The sequence below is a fragment of the Agelaius phoeniceus genome, chromosome 2, assembly GCF_051311805.1.
Source record: "Agelaius phoeniceus isolate bAgePho1 chromosome 2, bAgePho1.hap1, whole genome shotgun sequence".
Classification (NCBI taxonomy): Eukaryota; Metazoa; Chordata; class Aves; order Passeriformes; family Icteridae; genus Agelaius; species Agelaius phoeniceus.
This window is the reverse complement of record NC_135266.1, coordinates 6,509,140-6,533,095: the sequence shown is the minus strand read 5'-3', so window position 1 is coordinate 6,533,095 and position 23,956 is coordinate 6,509,140. Positions and strand designations below refer to the sequence as shown.

Sequence of the window (23,956 nt, the reverse complement as noted above, 5' to 3'; positions counted from 1 at the left end):
CATTTAAGAGAGACTAATTCCAGTTAAAGTTTCCAAATGTCAGATGAACACGTTACATAATTACACCAAAAAAATGAAGAGCAGATGAATTCTAATTCTCATCATTGGTTGAAAAAGTGCCTGTATATTTCCAATAAGGATTGCACAACTTTATGAGACAATTCTTGTGCCCAAATTAGCAAGGAACAAACAAGTGTCAGCTCATACTTACAGGGACATCTGACAAGTATCATTCATGCTAACTCAACACTACCAGATTAGAGGATTGCTGCTGTCTCATTCAGTTTTTGAGTATCAATCCACAACTGCTTGATTTTTTTTCTAGTTAAAGATCCATAGCAGAGCTCATTTCTGAATAATGGTTACAAACTGTCTGTGGACTAAGGCTTTGGTTTCTCAGAAGCAGAAAGCCACAAAATTCATAAATGGAGGTATGGCATCACACATGTCAAGGTACTTAAATCAGGAGAAGTCATCTCCAGGAAGAACATGGACCTGTTGCAGCAAGTCCAGAGGAGGCCATGAGGATGATTATGAGGGTGGAGCACCTCTCCTATGAGGAAAAGTGGAGGGAATTGGGATTGTTCAGCCTGGAAAAGAGAAGACTTTGAGGTGACCCAGCTGTGGCATTCCAGTACCATTCCAGCCACAAGAAAGATGAGGAGGGACTATTCACAAGGACCTGGAGTGACAGGAGGAGGTGTAATGGATTCAGACTGAAAGAGAGGAGGATTAGATCCAATATTAGGAAGAAATTATTGACTGTGAGGGTGGTGAGGCCCTTGCACAGGTTGCCCAGAGGAGTTGTGGATGCCCTGGAGGTATTCAAAGCCAGGCTGGACAGGGCTCTGAGCAACCTGGTCTAAGTGGAAGGTGTCCCTGTTGGGGATGATCTTTCAGGTCCCTTCCAATCAAACCCTTTCTGTCATTCTGTGACTCTAAGCCTTTGCCTGCTGTGTTCTTTGGAAAAGCAAAGGTGCATTTTCCCCAGGAGCTTTTTACATTTACCAGATTTTCTCTTATTATCAAGAAAAACAGATGCCCTCCCCAGAGCACGTAGCAGAGTCACACTGGAGTGGTTCAGACATCCTCTCTGATTGAATGCTGTACTGTCATCCATTATTACTCAAGGCCACTCATAGCATGCATTAACATTTATAAAGTTGGAATCTATTCAGCCTGTCCACCCAATCGCTGACTAACTGGGTGTTATTACTTGAAAAATAAATCTCACAAAAAGGGAAAACAAAATAACCTGGGTACACAGAATAACACAGTCTATGTTCTCTAACACAAGCATTACTAATACTGAATAAATGGGCAAGTATTTAATCTGTAACAGCCTCTAAGCTTCTCACAGAACAAGAAGAGTGAAGACTGCACACTTAATATTATTTTGCACTTTCATAACTGAGAGGAAAACGAAATAGGCAAATAATTTCTACTAGTTAGGGGTTAACTAGTTAACTAGTTAACTTATTGCTATTCCTTTAAATTAAAAAAGGTGCTGTGTGCTTCAGGGGGAAACAGGCACCAGTAGCAACAAGCTGTTCAGCACTTTGTGCCAAGTGCTCACAAGAACACTGAGCACAGAACACATCCAGAGCTGCAGCAAGCCAGGCTCAGGAAACCTCAAGGTGGAAGAAACACATCTTGCACCACCTTGATCCAAATTAAAGAGATCAAACCTTAGCCCAAAATGTTGCTCACAAGGGCTTTGCTTGCAGCAAATACAATGTAAATTTGCTTGAATTGGAAACCAAGAAAGGCTGCACTCCTGGAGCCGGGCAGTATCGGGTTAATGCACAGAACCTTCAGGTGCTGCCCAGAATTATTCCTGCTCCTGGAGCTCAGCGGGCTCCGCACGCCCTGTCCGGGCTGTGGCTTTAAAAGGTGCCAGAGGAAGCAGGGCTGGGATCCCTCAATCCCCACCTGCCCCGGGAGTCATCCCCGCCCCATCCCATCCCATCCCATCCCATCCCATCCCATCCCATCCCATCCCATCCCATCCCATCCCATCCCATCCCAACCCACCCCACCCCACCCCATCCCATCCCATCCCATCCCATCCCATCCCATCCCATCCCATCGCATCCCAACCCATCCCATCCCATCCCATCCCATCCCATCCCATCCCACCCCATCCCAACCCATCCCATCCCATCCCAGAGCTCCCCTGCCGCCGCCTCCGCTCCCTCCCAGCGTGACCCCACTCGGTACTCGAGGTCCTTCCTTTCCTTCCTTCCTTCTTTTCCTTCCTTCCTCCCCGTGGGTTTGGTGCACAGGCAGGGCTGGTGTTAAAACCTCTTCCAGTTAAAGACCCGAACCAAATATCCCCCAAAAGCACAGAGCAGGCACGGCCGCCCCCGGGCAGTAAATCCCCATCCCGACTCGCTGGGCTGAGCTCTCCCTCCAGACAGAGAGGTTTTTCTGAGGGGGATTCCCCCCTGCTCTCAGGAAACATTTACATCAGGGTCTACAAAGCATTCTTCAGAGACTGATGAGAAGTTCTAAAAAGAGCTTTGTCTTCCATTACGAAGAATACTCAGCTTTGGCACGTAATGTATGTCCCATATCAGCCAACACTTCGCACAAGTGACCACAGAACAAAATGTTCAGTGAAAAAGCTTCAACTCTATGGCTTGTTTTTCTTCAGAGGAATTTGGTGTGATGATGAACAGGTTGGGCTATAGGAAAGGTTCATTACATCTTCAGAATTCTCACAACAGCGAGACTTTAATTTCAGTGAACCCCAGCAATTATTTTCTTCAATATTCTTTGGGAAAATACACTCTCCTCTACAGTTTTCAGATGGAGTGGTCAGTAAGAGATCTCACATAGCCATTGCTCAGAACCACTGGAACAATCTGAGCATGTACAGATTAAAATACAATTAAAACCATAGTTGCCTGTTTGCAAGATTTATTGCAGCACTTCAGATCTTGCCACTCCTCAGGAGCAAACTTCCTGAGAATGTTATACCCTGCTCCAAAAAGCAGCAATTCCCACCCAGTAGGAAGCAGTGGGCAGTCTTGGAAAAAAAGCAGTGAATTTGTATCACAGATTAAATGTAGAGATTAGAGGATTAAAATTTTCTATCATGTAGTGCACACTTGGGTATTTAATAATTACATAAACGAGGAGAAAACAGTTGGAAAAGCAGGTCTTGAACTTCTATTGTTATGACAGACAAGATGTGCCATCAAAATAGGTCTCTATTTTTAAGGGAAAAAAAACAAAACCTCTAATGAAAACAACACCTTGAGCAGTGGCACTGTGCAGTAGAAACTACATTAACTTGTCATAATATGCTGCTTCTGTTGGTATGACTTTCCATTGAATAACAAAATAAATATGAGCTTCAGAATACACAGTATTACTGAAGTGCTTGGAATGCAACACGTGGGAAGCACCCCTAACATGGATTTTCTGATTCCTCTCAAGATGTCAATGATTGCCAGCCTCAACTGCAGGTCACTGTTTTGGGGTTTACCCATATTCTTGTCTTACAAATGACAAATCATGACACTGATTTTTAAAATGCACACACACAAATAAATTCCTCAGAAAAGGTGATTCAACATAAAGCCAGCTATGATCTGAATGAATGGGGAAAAAAAACCCTAAAACCCCCAAAGCTTATTAAGATGACGTTTGCTTCATTTAAATTGCAACCTTTTTTTTCTTGTTCATTTCAGTCATATTCTGCTTTCTGTGAGCAGATACTGAGTCCTGATTTTGCTGAAGAATTTTGGACATCATTGGTGTCACTGACTAACTCTTTTCATATTTTCTTTTGCCATTTTTATGGTATGGGACACTTATGATGCTTGCTATGGGACCTTCTGTGTTCAGGCTCCCAAAAATCCTTCTCATCACCCTCCACAGAGTTCAATCTGCTGTTGCTGGCCCAAGTGGTGCCTGTGGTGCCAGGGGAGAGAAAAGATGGCAAAAAAAAAGCTGCCAGGGACAAATCCCATGCAAGCAGCTCCACGTGCCTGGTCCTCCCATCTCTCTGAGCATCCCCTTTATTCCTAAGATGCTCCAAAAGTTCAGATCATTTTCAGATCAAGGACAGTTCCTTGCCTGTGCCTTTTCCTCAGTGAACTGAGTTTGTGGAACTGAGGTTTGGAGTACATGGTGCAGTGACAGCTCTCAAATGAAATGTGTGTTGTGGCAGGACTTTTGCTTCTGAATAATCATTCATCACAAATAGTGATTTAGTATCAGAGCTCATGACTCTTTTAGAAGCTTATTACTACTATCAGTGCATAGAGCAGTGAGGGAATGTTTTGTTTATTCTTTTTTTCTTCTCAACTCCTAAGACTTGGAGTTGAGAAGAAATTGATTTGGGAAGTAGCTCATGTATATTGATATTAAATATTAACATGAAACACTTGATTTAGAAAGCTTTGGGTATTTCCAACATTTTGTTCCAGTCCAAAAGATTATGCAAAGTTCACAAAGAGCCTTTCCAATTGATCCAGACATGTAAAAATATCATTCTGCTTTTGCAGCAAGGCTAAATCCGCTTTGCTAACTTTAATGTCACATTTCAGTAAACAGAGACTTCTGAAGATTCTTTTTTTTTTATTGTTTCAGCATATTATCAATTTTCATCGAGGTGTTTTTAGTATATCTCTCCAGAGTATTAATCACCATTTACAATGTGTTATATCACACAACCTGCACCAATACAAAAAAAAAAAAAAACAAAAAAAACAAAAAAACCCCAAACCATAGAATTTTAGGTTATGATTCTATGGCATAAAACCATAGAATCATAGAACAGCCGGGCTGGAAGGGGCCTTAAAGACCATATAATTCCAACACCCTGCCATGAGCAGGGACACCTTCCTCTAGCCCAGGTTGCTCAGAGCCTCACCCAACCATGCCTTGAACACCTCTGGGGATGGGGCAGCCACAGCTTCCCTGGGCAGCCTGTGCCAATGCCTCACCACCCTCACAGGGAAGAATTTCTTCCTAACACCCAATCCAAGCTCTCAGTTGGAATCCATTCCCCCTTGTCCTGTCTCTACACGCCCTTGCAAAAAGTCCCTCTCCATCACATCAGGGAAAAGCGAGGAACGCTGAACTTGCTGGAGCTGCCTCTACCAGTCTCCTTTTTTCATTTTCTGCGGGTGAATAAATGAAAAAGGCAGGGAAGTGATGGAGTCCATCCTTTGCTTTTCCAGCCGCGATTCCCCCGAGCCGGCGGAGCGGCGCGGTGGGTGCAGTACCGCGTCCTGCCGCGGGAGGGCGACAGCGGCGCTGCCCCGCCCGCTCCCAGGCTGCGAGCGCGACCCCGCGGCGCCAAAACAGCCCCAAAATAGCCCCAAAAACCACCCAAAAACCCCTCTGGGAGCACCCCAAAGGCGCCAGGAGGATCCCACCAGGCCACAGCGAAACCTGGCGGGGCTGTCCGAGCGTTAGTATGCAAGTGGAGCCTTGAGAGATTCGTGTGAATAATACCAAAAAGGTCTAAGCCTCTTAGTGCTGCAGGAGTGGAAAATCCCATTTCAGGCGTTTGTGCTCATAACTAGGAAAGAGGGGAATGAAGGGGTTTGGTTTTAAGCAGCTAAAGCGCTGTCCAACTGCAAGACAAGTGGGATGTAGCACTTAAGTAATGACTGTTTTGGTGTCAAGTTAAGCCCTAAAATGTAGAGATCTTACTAAATGAATAACATCGGGGTTTGCCCTCTATCTAGCAAAAAAAAAAAAAAAAAAGGCAAAACAAAACAAAAAATCATTTTCCAATGATTTTTTTCCAATCTATGATAAAATGTATAGTAAAACAGTTCATCATAATAAACAATCCATTGAAATATTGTGATTCAACTTTCTCAAGGTTTTTTTGGAGATTCTTAGACCAGTTTTATTTATGAAAGTAAGCATCTCTGTATTTAAAGGTGTTAAGAGCTCATGTTCTTGCAAGTTTACTCAGTACAGCTGTTGAACTCTTAATTCTTCTTCCACTGCTCTAAGGAAAATTAAATGCTGCAGATGTTATCCTTTATAATGCCATACACACAGAATCAGTTCCTCATTTGCAGGGCAAGTTATTTATTTTTTCCTACTGATCTTCAAGGCAATCATGATCATTAGGCATTGCCAGGGTTAACTAAACATGACCCACAGTGATCACAAGTCAGAAGTTATGTGAAAGAGATATTCTCATGTCAATAAGTGGAAATCTAGGAACTGCACTTGAAATATTTCAAACAAATCCGTCTCTTCAGACTAAAACATATTAAGAACACAAGCGAAAAGGCAGAAATAGACCTGAAACTAAAACATTTCCTGTCTCTGAGATATATTTGAACTAGACAGTCTACATTATTAAAGATGTTAGTGGTCACAGATAATCAATAGGTTAAACTTCATAAAGTAAAGGAAACAAAACCCAAAAACCAAAACGGCAACAACAAGACAAAAAAAACCCAAAACCCAAAAAAACCCAAGCAAGCAAGCAAGCAAAAAAAATTAAAAAAAGAAAGCCAAAAATGAAGAAAAGCAATGAATACTCTTATACTCTCTGAAAGTTTTTACCCATTCCAGTTCCACATGTCTGACCCCCTTTCACTCCCAGCAGCAGCCCTGGGTGAGGACATGAACCCCTGGTGTGCCCTGGCAGCATTTCTGCAGCTGCAGCCCGGACAAGCCCACCTGCCAGGAATTCCCCTAAGGACAACTGCAAGGAGCTTAAGAAGATTTGCATCCATTCATAAAGGATCCCTTTGCTTAAGATGAAGCCAATGTGGAACAGCTTGCAGGAACCTGGGGTACTTTTGGGGCGATTGCCCAATTTTCCAGACCCCCAAGCCCATGCAATTCCCAGTTTTTAGGGGAAGGGGGGCATTGAGCACCAAGTGCCTCCTGGCTGGCCCTCATGGCAAGCAGAGGAGCCCCTTCAGAGCAGTCCCTGCTATCCAGAACCTTTATTGCCTGACATTGTTTCGCTCCACCAAGCTTTCCTCCCCTCCTGAAACCTCTCCTCCTCCCATCCCACAGAAAGGGGAAAGCAGGTCTGGAAAACCTTCAGTGGAGAACTATTGCCAAGGATCATTTGAAACTGCAGAGTTCTCTGTGCCATGATCAGTGCAAAACCCAACTTCACAGCTCTCATCCCATTCTGTAAATCCACTGGTACCCTCAACCTCTCTGATGCTTCCCGTGCTTTTGCCATTAGCCTCCCAGATTTCCACTCAAACCTGGGTTTTTCCTCAGGCTTGCATATGATAAAGATCCACTGAGGCCAACAGAAATGCTCCTCCACCCATCCCACAACCCCATTCCAGGGTCTCCTCCAGATCAAACTTCAGGATATCTGAGCCTCTAAGAACCAGTTGTTGTTACAAGACAATACCAACATCCCACAGCCAGATTGTCAAAGACTTTTAACAATGAGAAAAAGAGAAGCATCACAGAATTAAACAAAAAATTGGAAAGCCACGCATCTTTATTATCCTTGTGTATAGCACCAGCCTCTTAGAAAAAGGTACAGCTCAAATAGTTTTACTTTAAATACTGCAAATTAATGAGCAGGAGCAATGCTACCAGTAAAACATGGGAATTTTTATGACAGGTTTTTAAAATAAAGTTTTCAACCCTAGACCACGAGGGGTTTTTCAGAGCTGCAGGTGGGAGGTGGGAACACTTGCCTGCCTTTTTCATCTTAAAAAACTCTGAACACATCTTTAAACAGGAGTCATTGAGAACTTCAGAGAGTATCTGAGCTCTTCTAGTAAGGAAAAACAACACTAAGGAAGAAAATTTTGCATGGTTATGTTTAAAGAGAAGAGAGTGTGGCACAGTAGCCACACATAAAACCAGTTAAACCCCATTTTATCTGTTACACACACCAGGAATTTTTATTCTCTACTCTTTCATTTATAGTAGGTACACTTATTACTGGTTTTGAGTCTGTTTTCTTACTAAGACATTCTATAACAGGAATTAAGAAGCCAGAAGCATCTCTTTGAAACATCCTCAGCACATGAGAAGACTCATTCACCAGGTTGTTAGACACAATGAGAGAAGAGATGCATGAAACCAAGAGCACTTGCACAATCCTCCTCCCCAGTCATCTGTTTCCTCTCTGCCACCTATCTTCTAGGTTATGGTCAGCAGAGTTTCAAGAGCTTCAGCATTGTGGAGCTTTGGGGGTTTTTTTAAGACATATTTTACTACCAGTGTGTACAAAAGCAGCCACCCAAGGCAGAACGGAGTTTTTATCCTGAACTGTTGTACTGGTCCTTTAACTTTTTATGACTCATGGTTCAAGTATTTGGGAATTCCCCTCTAAATATGAGTTTGACATACTTGCATTATGGAAAGTTATTTTATTCAAAAAGTAACAAAATGCAATATTCATGCAATACCCAGGTCTATATTTAACACCACACAATTGGGTTTTTCTTTTTTTTTTTCTTTCTTTTTTTTTTTTTTTTGCAATAAAGCTTCTAATTAAAGACAGATTCCAAAAAAAATCGAGAACAAGACTGAATAGCAGAAGTAGCAGCATTGAAGGAGACAATCACAGTGTTACACATCCAAGCGAATCAGGATTTTTTTTAACTATTCAAACAATGTCAGAGCTGTTCACCTCCTCCCCCAGACCCCCCAGCTGCATGTGAGAGTGCTCAGCTTCTCTCTTACCTGTGTGCTCAAGTCCCTTCCTGGTGGGCTGGCTACTCATCAGGGATCACCTGACTAAAGCCTGGAAAGAAATTAAAATATAATCAGCTGACCACCCTCGCTCCCTGGCTTCCAGCTGAAATCCTCCTCTCCACAGCACTTTGTCATGCGAGGCAGGACAGAACCAGCTGTCATTGCTTCAGAAAAAAAGGGAAATGGGCCCCTCTGTTTCCACCTCCTTCCTTCCTCCTCGCTCACTCTTTCCTATCTGTCCCTGCCTCCCGACCTCCTCCCTTTTCTCATTCTTCCACTTTGCTCATTCACTGCCCGCCTGGCTGGGGTCTCCCAGGGGAAGCCGCATTCCACAACGCTCAAGCATTTCCCCTGCATCCCGAGCTTTCTCAACAAGCTGCCTACACATTTGTACTGGAGGGAAAAAAAAAAAAAGAAATTAAAAAAAAAGAGGGAAGAGAAAAGAGAAAAAAAAAAAAAAAGGAAGAAAAAAATAAATCAGAGGAAAAAAAAAAAAAGAGAAAAGGCACCACATTCCACAACCCTCAGTCAGCCCTGGCAGACTGCGAGACATTTTCAGTCACACAGCACAAAATGCATTAGTCAGAGCTGAAAGACCACACACTTTGTACCACTACCATGCTAACAGAGAATGGTCTGAGCAGGGCTACAGGAAAAAGGAAAGGAGGGGTTCCTATTGGTGCTTCCATTTTACATGGGGTGGTCACCTAAACATATGAAAAAACCCGCAGGAAAAGGCCCGAAGCTGACATTCCCAGCAGAAACAATGTGGACGTGGGCAGCGGGGAAAGCTCTCCCGACCTTTGCCAGAGGACTCCCCCTCCAGCAGGATGTGCTATCCCAAAGACTGCAAGCCATTATCTAAATCAGAACCTCTATCTCCCCGCTGGTTTGTTCATAGGAAACACAAGCCTAGAAAAAGGGAAAGTAACACTGCATGATTCAGATTCCCCGAAACCACATTTACTTTCGGTTCAGACTTCTCTCTTCTTCGCTGCTCCTTAACAGCTCTGCAGCTTTATCCATCTATGGAGTTTTGTTTCCTCTACTTACGCAGTTTCAGCCCTCCGTGCTCGCAGGGAATCTGATCAGCAAGAAACCAGAAGGGAGCTCGGAGTGAAAAAATAAAAACCCCTCGGTCCTCATCCCAATGACCTAATCACTCATCTATCTGCTCCTGCTTCCGTCCCCCACACGCACTTATCTCTGCCCTGGAGGCATTTTGGGAGTGAGGACACGGCTCGGGAGGAAGCAGCGCCGCTAAAATCACATCAGAGAGAGGGACAGCGCTGCGAGGAGCACGCGGTGGTGTCCACGGGGAACAGCACCACGGAGACCCCAGCCCCAAATTCCTGCTCCCAGCTCCGAATTCCCGGCTCCTGTCCCCAAATTCCCTGCTCCCAGCTCCGAATTCCCGGCTCCCCTCTCCAAATCCCCTGCTCCCAGCCCCAAATTCCCTGCTCCCAGCCCCAAATTCCTGCTCCCAGCCCCAAATTCCTGCTCCCAGCTCCGAATTCCCTGCTCCCAGCTCCGAATTCCCTGCTCCCAGCCCCAAATTCCTGCTCCCAGCCCCAAATTCCCTGCTCCCATCTCCAAATTCCCGGCTCCCATCTCCAAATCCCCTGCTCCCCTCTCCAAATCCCCTGCTCCCAGCCCCAAATTCCCTGCTCCTATCCCCAAATTCCCGCTCCGAGCTCCAAATTTCCTACTCCCAGCTCCATATTGCGGCTCCCAGCCTCAAATTCCCTGCTCACAGCTCCAAATTCCCTACTGCCAACCTCAAATTCCCAGCTTCTAGCCACAAATTCCCTGCTCACAGCCCTAAGTTCCCTGCTCCCAGCCCCAAAATCCCTGCTCCAAATTCCCTGCTTCCAGCCCCAGATTCCTGCTTCCAGCTCCAAATTCCCTGCTCCCCTCCACAAATTCCCGGCTCCTATCCCCAAATTCCCTCTCCCAGCTCCAAATTCCCTGCACTCAGCTCCAATTTCCCAGCTCCAAATGCACTGTTCCTAGCCCCAAATTCCCTGCTCCCAGCCCCAAATTCGCTGCTCCCCACTCCAAATTCCTGGCTCCCCTCCCCAAATTCCGTGCTCCCAGCTCCAAACTCATTGCTCCCCTCCCCAAATTCCCTCCTCCCAGCCCCAAATTCCCTACTGCCAGCTCCAAATTCCCTGCTCCCCTCCCCAAATTCCCTGCTCCCAATGTCCCAAATTTCCTACTGCCAGCTCCAAATTCCCTTCTCCCAATGCCCCAAATTCCCTGCTCCCAGTGCCCCAAATTCCTGTTCCCAGCCCCAAATTCCCTGCTCCTCATGGGACTGTCCCTAACACAGCCTGCCAAGATCCAGGGGCTTATCCCAGAGTGAGGGAAGTGCAGGGAGGCGGGGGGAAGATGGGGAGAGCCCTCAAGCGCCTGCACTGGAATTTCTCTTCAGGAAAGTCCATGCTTTAATGAAAGACTGATACTAGATACCACAAAGAAACTTTTATTTCTCTAGGCACATGACTCAGATGCATTTTCTATGTGGGTTATGCGGTTGTGTTATGTTTCATCTTAAAAAACTGTTTCAAAGAGACCTTTAAACATTAGTTTTAAGAAAAACTCGATGTGTTTATGCACAGTGTTTTAAAACTGCCTTTTATTGCACAATGCTGTATAAAGCAGAGACACTAATGTCTGTTTCCATTATAGACATAATTTGAATCTAATACTAAACACAATAATCTGTAAAAATATTTAAGTTGCATCCCTAAATAGTTCGCAGAAAAGTAAACAAACTGAACCCTTCAGCAAAACAGATCCCTTCAGTTACAATATTGTTATCTGTCCGCTTTTCTTGTGTTCTTGATTTTGAAAATACATTTACTAACTGTGTTATTGACTTAGATGTTTATAAAATAAATGGTAGCTGCTGCTGTGCAGTATTTCAGCAGAGGAAGGCTGTCCAGAACTGCCTCAGAGACCGAACACTGTCGCCATTATAACAAAAGCATTAAAATGAATAATTCATGAGCAAAGGAAGTACCCTACCATTAAAAGGCACCGAGTATTTAATGAATTGTCCAAAAGCTACCCCTTTTACTGCCCAGTTCCTCTTACTACTTAATTATGCTACATTTTTCTAAAATGGCATCAAGTAGTAATCAGCAGAAACACACGGATCACTTGTAGGAGACTTTGTGAGGAGTAAGAAATAAAAGCTAAAAAAATGAGCCAGAGAGAGGGAGGGGAAAAAATTGTTTCTGTCTGATGATGGATATATTAAGGAAATGAGACTTCAGACTTGAAGGCTTTTCCAAATTGTGCTTTTGAATCTTGAAAAGGAAGAGCATCAACAAATATTCTTTGCAAAAATAAAGGCAATCAGTTCTTTGCCTTTATCTGGTACCTTCTTTTTCAGGATCCCAAGGCATCATGGAAATGCTCAGGAATTAAAAAGCCCCATTGCTGAGGACTTTCAGAACTTTCCTCCTGTTTGTAAGGTCTCAAGAAGACTAAATTACTTTCTCCAGGTCACACAGGAAGGCTTGGAGACTGAGGCAAGGATAGAGCTTCATCTCCTGGTTACCAGTCCTGTGCCCAACAAAAAGAGAAACTTCCTTGCTTTATGCTAACAAGCATCAAAAAGTTCAACAGTCCTGCAGGTATTAACCTAATAAATTGAATAGTGGTGGACAGGCATTTTCTGCAGGTATAGTAGAAAATTCCAAACCATTAAACCCATATTACACCAGAATTATGTGCAAACTTAAATTTTGAATAACATATTTAAAGGAATTTGGCCTAAAGTAGCATCTGCTCATGTTTCTTTTATCTGCTGCAGGAAACACACATGCAGTGCCTGGAAAGAGATTTATTTATGATTTATTTCTAACCTACACTTCCAAACTTTTCAAGACATTCAAAATTGGTACACTAACATTAATAAACTTCTCAGATTTAATTTGAACCAACATCCAGTTCTTAAAATTGAAGAAATTGCATCTCTAAGACATTTTGCTCATGGGACAGCATTCCATAATGTCGAGCAAAAGCCATCCTGAATATCTTTACTTACATGGATCACTTTTTAGCTGTCCTACTCTCCCCTACACTATTGGGAAGAACTCAAAACACAATTCTCATTCCAAGGCTCCCATTGCAACAAGTTCACCAATTATGTGGCAGCAAGCCCATTAATACTGAGATACAAAACCATGTCCCCAAGGCATCATGGATGGAATGAAAACATGAGGTGTAACACTGCAAAATCAGACACTGTCACTGGTCAACACTGATGCTCCTGGGCTTTTTATTTTTAAACCTGTTGGCTTCTTTGCAGAGCATTGGTAAGCACTTTTTGGATTGTGACTTGCCAATTTCTAGGTTTTTTTCACTTTTTAAAAAATTTCAATAGCATCTATTTGAGAGGGATGCTCTTTTGATCTGGTATTAAATGGATGAATCTCATTCTGCCAAAAAAATTTGCCCTTCAGTCAACTCAGAGCTGCTCCCACAGCAAGTCCTTACAGGAATAAGGAAATGCTCTTTAACAGCTAGAACAATCTGTACAGTTAAAAATATTTTTAGTCTGCAATCCCCAAGGAACTGTGAGCAGAACTGAACTGCAAAACAAATATTAAAAAAACCCCATAATTTGTTGTTAGATATAATTAATATATCCCAGCTCACAGCAAGAAGGTTTATTGTAACTGATAGACATTTCAGCACAAATGACCATTAATGGTTTGATAACTTGTGGCAGGAAGAAAGAGGAGGAAAACCCACAAAACATTTATGATAACTCTTCCAAAGATGGAAGAAGTTCTCTTTTTTAAAATTGCACCAAAAAAAACCAAAAAAAAACCAAGAAACCAATTAAAGAAAGAAATGCTATGAACACTTCAAGTTTATCTCCTTCAAAATATTTATCTTGAGTCTACATTACAGGAGAAATTCTGTGTTGACATAAACCAGTATGAGTGTGTCCACCAAACCAGCAACCTCCACCAGGGCATCCAGACTACTGAGTCACTACCTAAACACAAGTGTTCCAGAGAACAAATAGCATCATTAATAAATTACTTCAGAGAAAATAATGAGAAAGATCACCACTGCTTCTACTTGGAGGTAGGTGGAAAAAAAAAAAAAGGAGGAAAAGGAAACACAAAGTCTCTAATCAGAGGAAAATTGCCAAGTGAAAGGAACTTAATCAGCATTTTGCTACTTGGACAAGAGGGAGAGGGGATGGGAAGAGGCAGGAGACACTTGTAGAGTAGTAACAATCAGGTTGGTACATTGTTCAGTATGCACAGCTGTCTCCAAACTACATTATGGCTGCAAGCAAGAATGAATGGAATTATATGTATCAGTTTAATGATAAGGTGAAAATCAAGTGCAAAAGAAAAAATAATAAGAATTCAAAGGTGAAGGAAGTGTTCAGCTATCCAAGAATAACCCATCTGATCTCAGTATGCCAAAAGTGCGGTCAGATAATGTATACAAATTTATATCTAGCAGCTTAGATATGTTTAGAGTGTTTTGATATTTGTTTTACCTCCAGTGGGTGAATTTATGTTCCACAGAGCAGTGGTGTTTACCACACTGTTGTTTACTTGTATCAGCAGAGTTGTGTAGACTGTGCACTGAGCTACTCACAGACCTTTCAGTGCTACAGAGGAACAGAACTTACTACCTAAGCCTTCTAAAATAAAAACCAGTTTTTAGACATTAATATAAATTAATTTTATAAATCAAAAAACAACTTTCAGAAGACAATTTGAGGGCTAAATAAACAGATGCAGATGCAAGAGCAGTGAAGGTAATTTCCACCTTCTTTATTGTAAAGAAATACCTCGAGGAGGCATGTCAGCACATCTACAAGATCACAAAATAGTTTAGGTTGGAAAAAACCCCTGGAGGTCATCTGGTCCAACCCCTGTGCTTAAACAGGAGCACCTGCAGACCATTGCCCAGGGCTGGAACACCTCCAGAGACTACAACCCCTCTGGGAAACCTGTGCCAGTGCTCCCTCACAATGTAAAAGGGATTCCTATCATTCAGATGGAGCCTCCTGTGCCTCAGTTTGGGGCCACTGTCTCTGTTCCTGTCACTGTGCAATGCTGAGAAGAGCCTGGCTCTGTCTGCTTTGCAGCACCCCTGCAGGTATTTGAACACATTTATGCTCCTTCCTCAAAGCCTTCTTTGCTCCAGGCACAACAGTCCCAGCTCTCTCAGCCTTTGCTCCAGACCCTTCATCACTTTTGTGTCCCTTCACTTGAAGGAACACAAAAGCAGCTCCATCTCTCTTTTACTGGGGACCCAGTACTGCAGATCACCAGGGCTGAGCAGAGAGGAAGGATCACCTCAGGATCACCTCAGGATCACCCCAGGATCCCCCAGGGATCCCCTTCCTTCACCTGCTGGGCAGCACTCCTCCTCACCAGCCCAGGATGCAATCAGTCCATTTCAGAAGGGTGCACTGCTGGCTTCTGCTCAGCTTGGTGTCCACCAGCCCCCTGGGCCCTTCCTGGAGAGTTCCTTCCCAGCTTTTCATCCCTGGCTGGTCCTGGACTGTTCCTCCCCAGGGCAGGACTTGGTGCTTGCCTCTGAGGCCCTCCAGGTGTGCAGCTCTTTGAGGAAAGGAAAAGTTGTGTACTTGGAGTAAGGTGCACACTGCTGTCATTGACATCATTGCCACAGACACATTTTCTGAACAATCCTTTCCTTAGGATTTTTCCTCCTGAGAAGCTGAGAGGCCTCAGGGACAAAATGTAACCAATGGTTATCTGCTGCTGTGGAATGCAACAGGTGCATCTGGGATTGGGCTCATGTGGTTGTTTCTAATTAATGGCCAATCACAGCTCAGCTGGCTAAGACTCTCTGTCCAAGACACAAGATTTTGTTATCATTCCTTTTCTATTCTTAGCTAGCCTTCTGATGAAATCCTTTCTTCTATTCTTTTAGTATAGTTTTAATGTAATATATATCATAAAATAATAAATCAGTCTTCTGAAACATGGAGTCAGATCCTCATCTCTTCCCTCATCCTAAGACCCCTCTGAACACCATCACACACCATTATTTCGTACTTTCAGATATGGGCTGGGCTTCCTGAAACAGGTTTTGTTTTCCTTCCCTTCCCTCCCTGACAAGGAATCCCTCAGCCTCACTATTCTCTTCCTTTCTCTCTCAAATACCAGGTATTCTTTGGAGTGAAAAAGGTAAGATTTTAGTGACAGTTCATTTCTGTTACCTTGACATTTTCAGCTTCTTCCACAGTTTTCCAGCATTTTGAGAGAGTGGGCTTAGAACAGAGAATTTAGAAAGGAAATATATGTAAAACACTTCCATAATTAAAAGTAGCAAAGTCACTCAGGTATTTGTTTGTAGGATGCTCTCACAGTGTTTTCCAACAGAACTAAAGCAGCAAAAGCTCTCTGAGTCTGATGAACTGGTAGAGTCCCACTGCAGTCTCTGAAATGTCAAACTGTCATAGGAAGGACAGCAGAAAATGTTCTCTTTTGGGTCTTCTTATCAGACAATCTACTGCCAAAGTGGTAGCTACCAAACAAACAGCTCCTCTGACACAAATACAATAACCACAAATTCTCTTCAGATTTCACAGGTGCAATTCAGCTCTTCCAGTCCAGTTTTCTGGTGCCAGCTCTCCCCTGACCTCCTGCAGCCAATTCTCCAAACTCCAGAGGGCTCAGGATCTGCCCCAGGGCTGTGCACCCCATCCAAGGGCCTGGGACACAGCAGCACCTCAAAGAGCACAGAACAGTGATGTGCAGGCACCAAAACCCACCCCAAGCACCCCACATTACAATGTGACTCCTTTTCATGCTCATATTTGAATCCTTTGGGCAAGCTGTGTGTCCAAGACCCTAAATCTCTTTATCACATAAAGGTATACGCTGCCTGTCTCAAAGTAAGAGCAATTATGCTCAGCCATAAATCAGAAATTAAATTCAACAAGAGACAGAGGCAAATCTAGGCCACCTCACCACAGCATAAAAAGGGAAACAAACTGGTTTGTTTCCAAAATAGGGGAGAAAGTGATTTTTCTTACAGCACAAAGTTCAAATTTCCCTCAGACACTGGCAGCACCAAAAAAAATCAGCCAAAACAGAACAGAGCCCTGCACCTGTGCCTCATATTCCCAATGCAACTTCATACACTCTGTCCCACAAAACTAATGACACTGGATTTTCCTCACATCTTTTCCAGCATTTTCCATATTTTCAAATCCAGTTTTATACTCTGAAATATTTACAGACCCATGGTCTTTCTAATTAAGGGAAAAAGAAAACAAAAAGGGAAAGGCATCTTCAAATATTTCTTCTTTGCTATTAATACGCTTCTGAAAACATTTAAAAGCTTCTCCAGACCAAGATTTCTAAGAAAAATATGAACTCAATCATTGGCTCAGAAAGGTGCAGGGATGTTGCAGTTCTGGACTGGCTCCTCAGGGACCAGCAGCAGTTTAAGCATATTGATATTTATTCAGCTTCCTCAGAGAGCCCAATAAAGCCAATCAAGGAACACAGCACCAATAATTACTCCCATTTCCACTGCAGTATTTTCAGGTGCTGCAGTTTCAGGCTTTGGTGCTGACACCTTATGTTTGATACACAAAATTAATTTGGGGATTTTGCTGTGAATGGACACCCTTAAAGCCTCATTTTGGGGCTCAGTGGCTACAGTGTGACATGCTGTGAATAATCTCACAGTGCTGGATGCAGGCACACAAACAGGAGGGCTGCAACAGCTCCCTCCTACCTGGACTGTTCCTGTACAAGTGAATTTTTGTCCCATGTATACAAAACCAGGAAGAATATTTATTCCATGTGTCTATAGAAACATCTGCTCAGTATTTTTCAGCATACTTGTGTCTTGTTACATCATCTCAAGCAATGATTGCACTCAAAATGAAGAGTCCTGCAGTGATTCCCAGCAGAAAGGAAGGAGGAGGATTTCAGGGCCTCCCATTCATTGTTATTTTCCAGTTCTATCTCACTGGGATTATTCAGGACATCAAAAACTTATCAGCATAAACAAGGCTGATGATCAGTGATCAGCACCCTGCTCTCTGTTCTGCTCTACCAAGCTGTTTCATAAACAATCATTGCTATAATTAATAAGCAGTGACATTCATCAACAAGAACTGCACTTGCTTTCACTGATCAAAAAAATTAAGTATGTTACATTATATCAAAAAAGATGCATTTTAGGTTTTTTAATAATTTTAAATAGAGAAGAAATGAGAGTTGAAGTTCTCTGGTCTTTGAGAAACTGTCATTATATTATTCTGGATAAAAAAGTTTCAACAGCTTATTAAAAAAATTTATCCTGTACAAATGTGAGGTATCAATTAAAATTCAAATAGCTTATTCACAGTTTTTATGGCTAGAAGCCTAATTCTTTTCTGTAGCATGTCATTATTTAAATCAAGTCTTATTTAATTTGAGAACCATGGGAAAACAAAAGAAAGGAGAGAACCTTGGCAAACTGAATGAATGTCAGATTTCAAGGAAGAGTGGAGAGCAAGAACGGGACAGAGAGAAAAAAGAGGAGTTTTCAAGTCCTAAGGAATGTTAAATTTGCTTAAGCAAGTCCTTAAATATAATGTCCATTGCACCTAAACAATAGGACTGAAAGCCACGATTTTGAAAGAAATTATCTCAATGATTTTTTCTGAATCTGTCTTTCAGGTTGTGAGCCAGATGGAGGCACATGGGGGCTTGCAAGGGACCAGCTTTTTAGAACTCTTCTTAACTACTTAACTTGGAAAACTTTGTTGCTGAATTAGTATTCCCAGTGCCTTAATGCTTTCACAGAATCATTAAGGAGGTAAAAATGCACACAGGTCTGTAAAGCATTAGTGCTTCTAAAAATGTATGGTGCACAAAAAGGTATCTTAAACCTTTGAGTGAAGTTGAGCACTCACAAAGCAGATGGGGCCAGACTGAAGGACCCTTGAGCACCTGTAAATCCATCTTGCTTTGTGTGTGCACACACCACAATAAAAATCCTCAGCTATCATTCAAATCCTAGATTTCTTGCTTTTTTTTTCCTTGAACAGGTCCATCCCAGTCAGAGCACAAGATCATTGGCTGTTTGCTCAACAAGCAAAGGGATATTCCAGTTTACTCTGCCATTCAGCACATGGCCACAGACTTTCCTGCCATCTCCTGTTCAACTCCAGCTTTGAGACTTCAAATTTCTTCCTGGGTTTATCACCACCATATGGATACTGGGAAAACGAGTCCCATAACATTTGTAAGCACCACCCACCTATGAAAAAAGGGGAGAAGAACTATTTTAATTTCACACCTGGGGAACTGAGGTGTAAAGAGAGCAAGGCTTGGATGACTGTGGTCATCCAGCTTAAGTAGTAGCAAAGAAAATGGGAAATGGTGCCAGGTGGGCACAACAGGCTGAGCTGGCTCTGAAATATATAATATATAATATATAATATATATTATATAATATATAATATATAATATATTATATATTATATATTATATATAATATAATATATTTATTTATACTGTGTATAAATAAAACTGAAATGGTTCAGCTGTTTCCAAGCCACCCCAGCCATGCCCACAGAAAGACCCTCCCACAGACCTGGGGACCCTATTTTTTACATATTTATTTATTTATTTATATTATATATTTAAATATTATATATAATATAACAGAATATATATAATATAATATATTATATTATATATTTTATATATATTATAATATTTAATATATATTTAATATATTATAGTATATATTATATTTTATATATAATATTATATTATATATATATTATATTTTATATATAATATAAAATATAAATATATTTATTTATAGTGGGTATAAATAAATACTGAAATGGTTCAGCTGCTTCCAAGCCACCTCAGACATGCCCACAGCAAGACCCTCCCATAAGTCTGGGCTGGGGGCAACCATGTCTGACTAAGGTGTCTCCAACCAGGAGCCAGAGACCTTCAAAATGCAGCTGTCCTGTCCTCTCTGAATACAGGAGGCTGTTCAGCAATGCCAACAATCAAGTTCTGAAAATGGGATAAAGGAGGAGGGAGAACAGCTTTCCAGCAGTGGTGAGGGACTGGACTGTCCCACAGACCTTGGGAGAGTCCCTGGGCAGCCCTCAGCTGTCCTTAAGGGAGTTGTTCTTGCTTTGCAAACTTCTCTCCTTCACAACAAATCTTTCAGAATCCATAGCTGTCAAATTTTGATTTGCAAATTCACCTGAGCTAGTGAGTGCAAGAAGGAAGTCCTGTGGAATAAATATCATGTGAACATGATAACAACTAATTAAGATCCTCTAGCATGGCTAAATAATCAGAACTCCAGTGAGCTAAGGCAGCACAGGAAAAAATTGATTCCAACTTTGGATAATCTTTAGCACCTACCTTATTATTTTACTATCTTATTATGCAATGTGTTTTTATTCAGTATATTTTTTTAAAACCCCAGGGAAAAAATGTAGAACAAATGCTCATAGGGAAATGGCCCAGTGTGGAACAGCTGAATCCACACTACATTTGTCTCTGTCATTTGTACTAATGGAGGGAATAATTACAGCAGTGAGATGCTCTCATCCATGCAAGCCATCATTTTGACAGTGGGTCAGCTACACAAGACATGTAGGAAAAGAAAGGAGGCTCTGCTCAGAAATCTTTGGCTCTTCCTTGCAAGGAGCAGTGCACCTGAATTGCATACAACTTTTGGCCCATTTCCTCAGCCTTGACATTTCCTGCTTCTGTACTCTTCATTCTTTTTTCCTTCCAGGACTTGTTCTTCATCCACTCTTAAGCTTCCAAGCACTGGCCCTCATCATTATCCTGCTTTCCCAGCTCCTCATTTTGTTCCAGCATCTAGTCCAGTTCTCTTTTCTCTCTAAAGACTTCTCTCTTAAATTCCCTGTTTTCCTGACAAAATGGCCATTCCTCATCTCCCCAGGTGACCTCATTTCCCTTGCTTCTACCCCATCTCAGATCTTTGTTCTGGACTTGTCAGGACCCTTGTGTCAGTGTTTTTATACAGAACAAGTCCAGCCCTGGTATAATCAGTCCCCATCAGGACCATTTCTTCCCCACTCTACTCCACAGTCTGTCTTATGTGTCCACTGCAAAAAAAAAGCCAGGAATTTGCTGGAAAAGCTACAAAATTAATTTGAGGAGGGTCTTTGATCTCAGTTTCAATATCCAGGGTCTGCACTGCTGTGTACAGCAGGTTATTTTCATGTTTAGTTATCAAGAGCAAAGTAAAAGGACGTTGCCTCACCTCCAAGTCTCAAATCCCTGCCCACAGTACAGGCAAAATGGCACTAAAGCAACAGAAAACAGTCACAAACAGCTGAACATATTTCAGCTGACAATTTAATTCCTCCCCCTCAACTTCAACAAATTGTGCCCAAGGCAGAGATGTGATGAACAATTGATGTGGTGTGGTGGAGCCATGCTCTGGAGGAGAGCAGGCTCTCGAGCACAGAGAAATTGTCCATTCATTCTCTTCCCATCCTTTCCTCCCCAGCACAATGAATTCTCCTCGTGTCCCTGGACAAGGATTAGGCTGACACACGAGCCATGGTGTGGTGCAGACCTTCAGCACAGTCACCCAGCTCAGGAGCTGCAGCTGGTTCCATCAACCACAGCCCAGTGAAGGGCAGTGGTGGCCTCGAGGAGCAGCTGAGCAAGGCAGCATTCCAAGGCATGGATGTCAGAGTGAAGGACAAACACGGCACAGCAGCCACAGGAAACAACAAAAAACCAAAAAACAGAAAGTCCACTTCTCACATTTTCCCTTTTCCTGGTCCTGGAGCACAGATCTGTCCTGTCCCTCCCACAAGATTGTTCCTGAAGTCACTGGTGAGTGATCCCTCCCTGTCCTCAACTCATGAACCTTTCTTTATAATTTCTCTCATCCAGCTGAGGAGGGGAGTGAGAGAGTGGCTCTGGTGGCCACCTGGAATCCAGCCCAGCCCCACCTTTCCCAGCAGGGCACTTGTGGGCAGCAGGAGGTGGCCATGGCCCAGGCCATCAGACACAACTCTGAGCTCCACAGAGGTCCTCTGCTTCCTGATTTTCAGGCTCAAACCCACAGAGGTGATTACAATTAAATCCTGCAGGACATCTACAAATGAAACAGGATGCTTCCCAGATGAATTTTTTAGTTCAGATTTACAGCACCACTTAAAGCAGGCTTTTATAACTTATTATAATTTTTATTGTATTTTGTAGTCACTTTATATCACATATATCTTTTGCAACACTGAATTCTTTTGTAGTTTTTAATGTTCTGAAAGCCTGTTTTAAAAGTTTACATGAGCCAAATTATTTGTGTATAATTACACTTTTATTGTTTTTAAAAGAACTCTTAATCTCCTTGACAAAAAAAATAATAATCTTTTTTGTTTTAAAAAACAAAGAGACTGAGCCAAAATATGCAAGGTATTGTGCTGGCATTCCACTTTTAAAAAATAAAAGCTAAGGATACTTTTCTAACAAAGCTTTCACAAATTATTCCTCCTTTAATTAAATCCCTCTTTGCTGGAAACTAACAAAATGCCATTAAGAGCAGAAGACAGTTATTATCTTTCAGTCGTTTTCCTTTTGTACAATACATTATTACCTAAGTTTCAGTGATTCTTGCTGTGTTCTCCACCTCTCCTTTAAAGAAAATACTCTGTAACCATAGCAATACTTTCCCACCCTGGTATTATTTCCCGCTGGTTTGTTCTGGGCTTTTTGCACATAGCAACCACAGCAATCCTTGGTCCAGGCTCTCAACTTCTTCTTGGCAACTCTTAGCAAAATTGGTGGATCTCTAAACTACCAAATATGCAGCTTCACGTTTTCAAAACAAGATCAGCACCTATCTTCTAAATAAAGTGAATCTTTAAAATTGTATCTCTCCTTTGTATGGTATTTCTAGTGCCACAAATGTGAGATTTTGATATTCTAGATGCTGTCTTCTAGTTCTATCACTTTCTGCAGAGCAATGCAGCAATCCCTCCTCAGACAAGGTTGTGACATCTCACTGTAATTTACCAAACTTGCAACAGAACTTTAGGGTCCTGCTTCAAACCTGCCCCATTTTTCACTGAATTCACACAGGGGAACACCAGGTGTTCCACCAGGTTCCCAAAGGCAGCACCACTTCTGCAAAGCCTGAGACATAAATACTTTGAATCCCACATCTAAACACTCAGAAGTCACAGAACAGAGGGCAGATCTTGGCCTTGTGCATAAATGTTTAACAAATTCCTTATATTATTTCACTGCTCATCATGCAATGCCATTAAGGTTCTCAAGTCTTAGCAGACTATCAATCTATTTCTTGATCTCCACTTCACTGTGGATTTGAACTAAAGAGGAATTATGTTTTTCCTCTACAGAAGTCAAAGCACATGAGAGAAAAAAGTGCTAAAAAACCCACTTTAAACTAACCAAGCTTGATTTTGTTCAACACCTTTTTAGTAGTATTTTAAGTTGCTGCCTAATAAGGACAACAAAAGCACTAGAAAATTTTGAGATTTAGCTGAATTTTGCTACTAGTTGAGTTAGTTTTCACAAGCTGCAGAGTAAGGTAGAGTCAGTGAACTGTGGTGAAGCAGCACAAATTATATTTGGGAACAACAAACAAAGTAATTTAAACCATTGGTGTTCTACTGTGAATCCTCTCATCCCTGGAGTCAACAGGGCTTTTGTCATTAACTTCTCTGTCAAAATCTTACCCCCACTCATCATTTTTTCCTATGAATCACCCAGGGATATTCCCTTCATATGCTCTCTGGAGGGGGAGTTCCAGAAGTGGAACTAGATGTGCAGGACAACTTCATTTGCAAATCACCTACTGAGAGAAGTGATTTTCTTCCTTTGAAGAAAAAAACCCCATTTGTCTCAGTCACAATGACAGAAACAACCAAAGGAAGTTGGATAGGTATTAAATATATTTGTGTGTGTGTGTATATATGCACACATCCCCATATATTTTTATTTATATATACGCACAGCCCATATTTTTGATATATATACAAACCCTTCCCATATTTTTATGTATATATACAAACATAAATCAGATAGAAGGGATATATATCAAACAAAAATTCAAAGGACCTAACATATTTGTGAGAGCTAACAAAAAGTAGAAATAACAAAAGAAACTCACTAAGGCAGTATCAGCTAGCTAGGTTTGTTAGGGGTTTTTTTAGAGTCTAAAATGCTACAGAAGAAAATGATGGTGAAAAAAATTTTATAGAACAATTATTCCAGGAGTGAGA

General features: G+C 42.0%; 1 protein-coding gene across 17 annotated transcripts in view; it reads right to left on the bottom strand.

Annotated features, from left to right (window-relative positions):
- LOC143692001 (uncharacterized) overlaps positions 1-23,956 on the bottom strand; it is a 213,450-nt gene that overhangs the window by 166,110 nt on the left and 23,384 nt on the right. For 11 of the 17 annotated variants that reach the window (XR_013179881.1, XR_013179863.1, XR_013179867.1 and 8 more), the window contains one exon: positions 8,659-8,719. The exons of 5 other annotated variants lie outside the window; for them this stretch is intronic. The gene's annotated coding sequence lies outside the window, so the exon portion shown is untranslated. Of the gene's footprint in view, positions 1-4,710; positions 5,136-8,658; positions 8,720-23,956 lie in introns of those variants that run through there. One more of the 17 variants, XR_013179852.1, reaches the window with a different exon arrangement.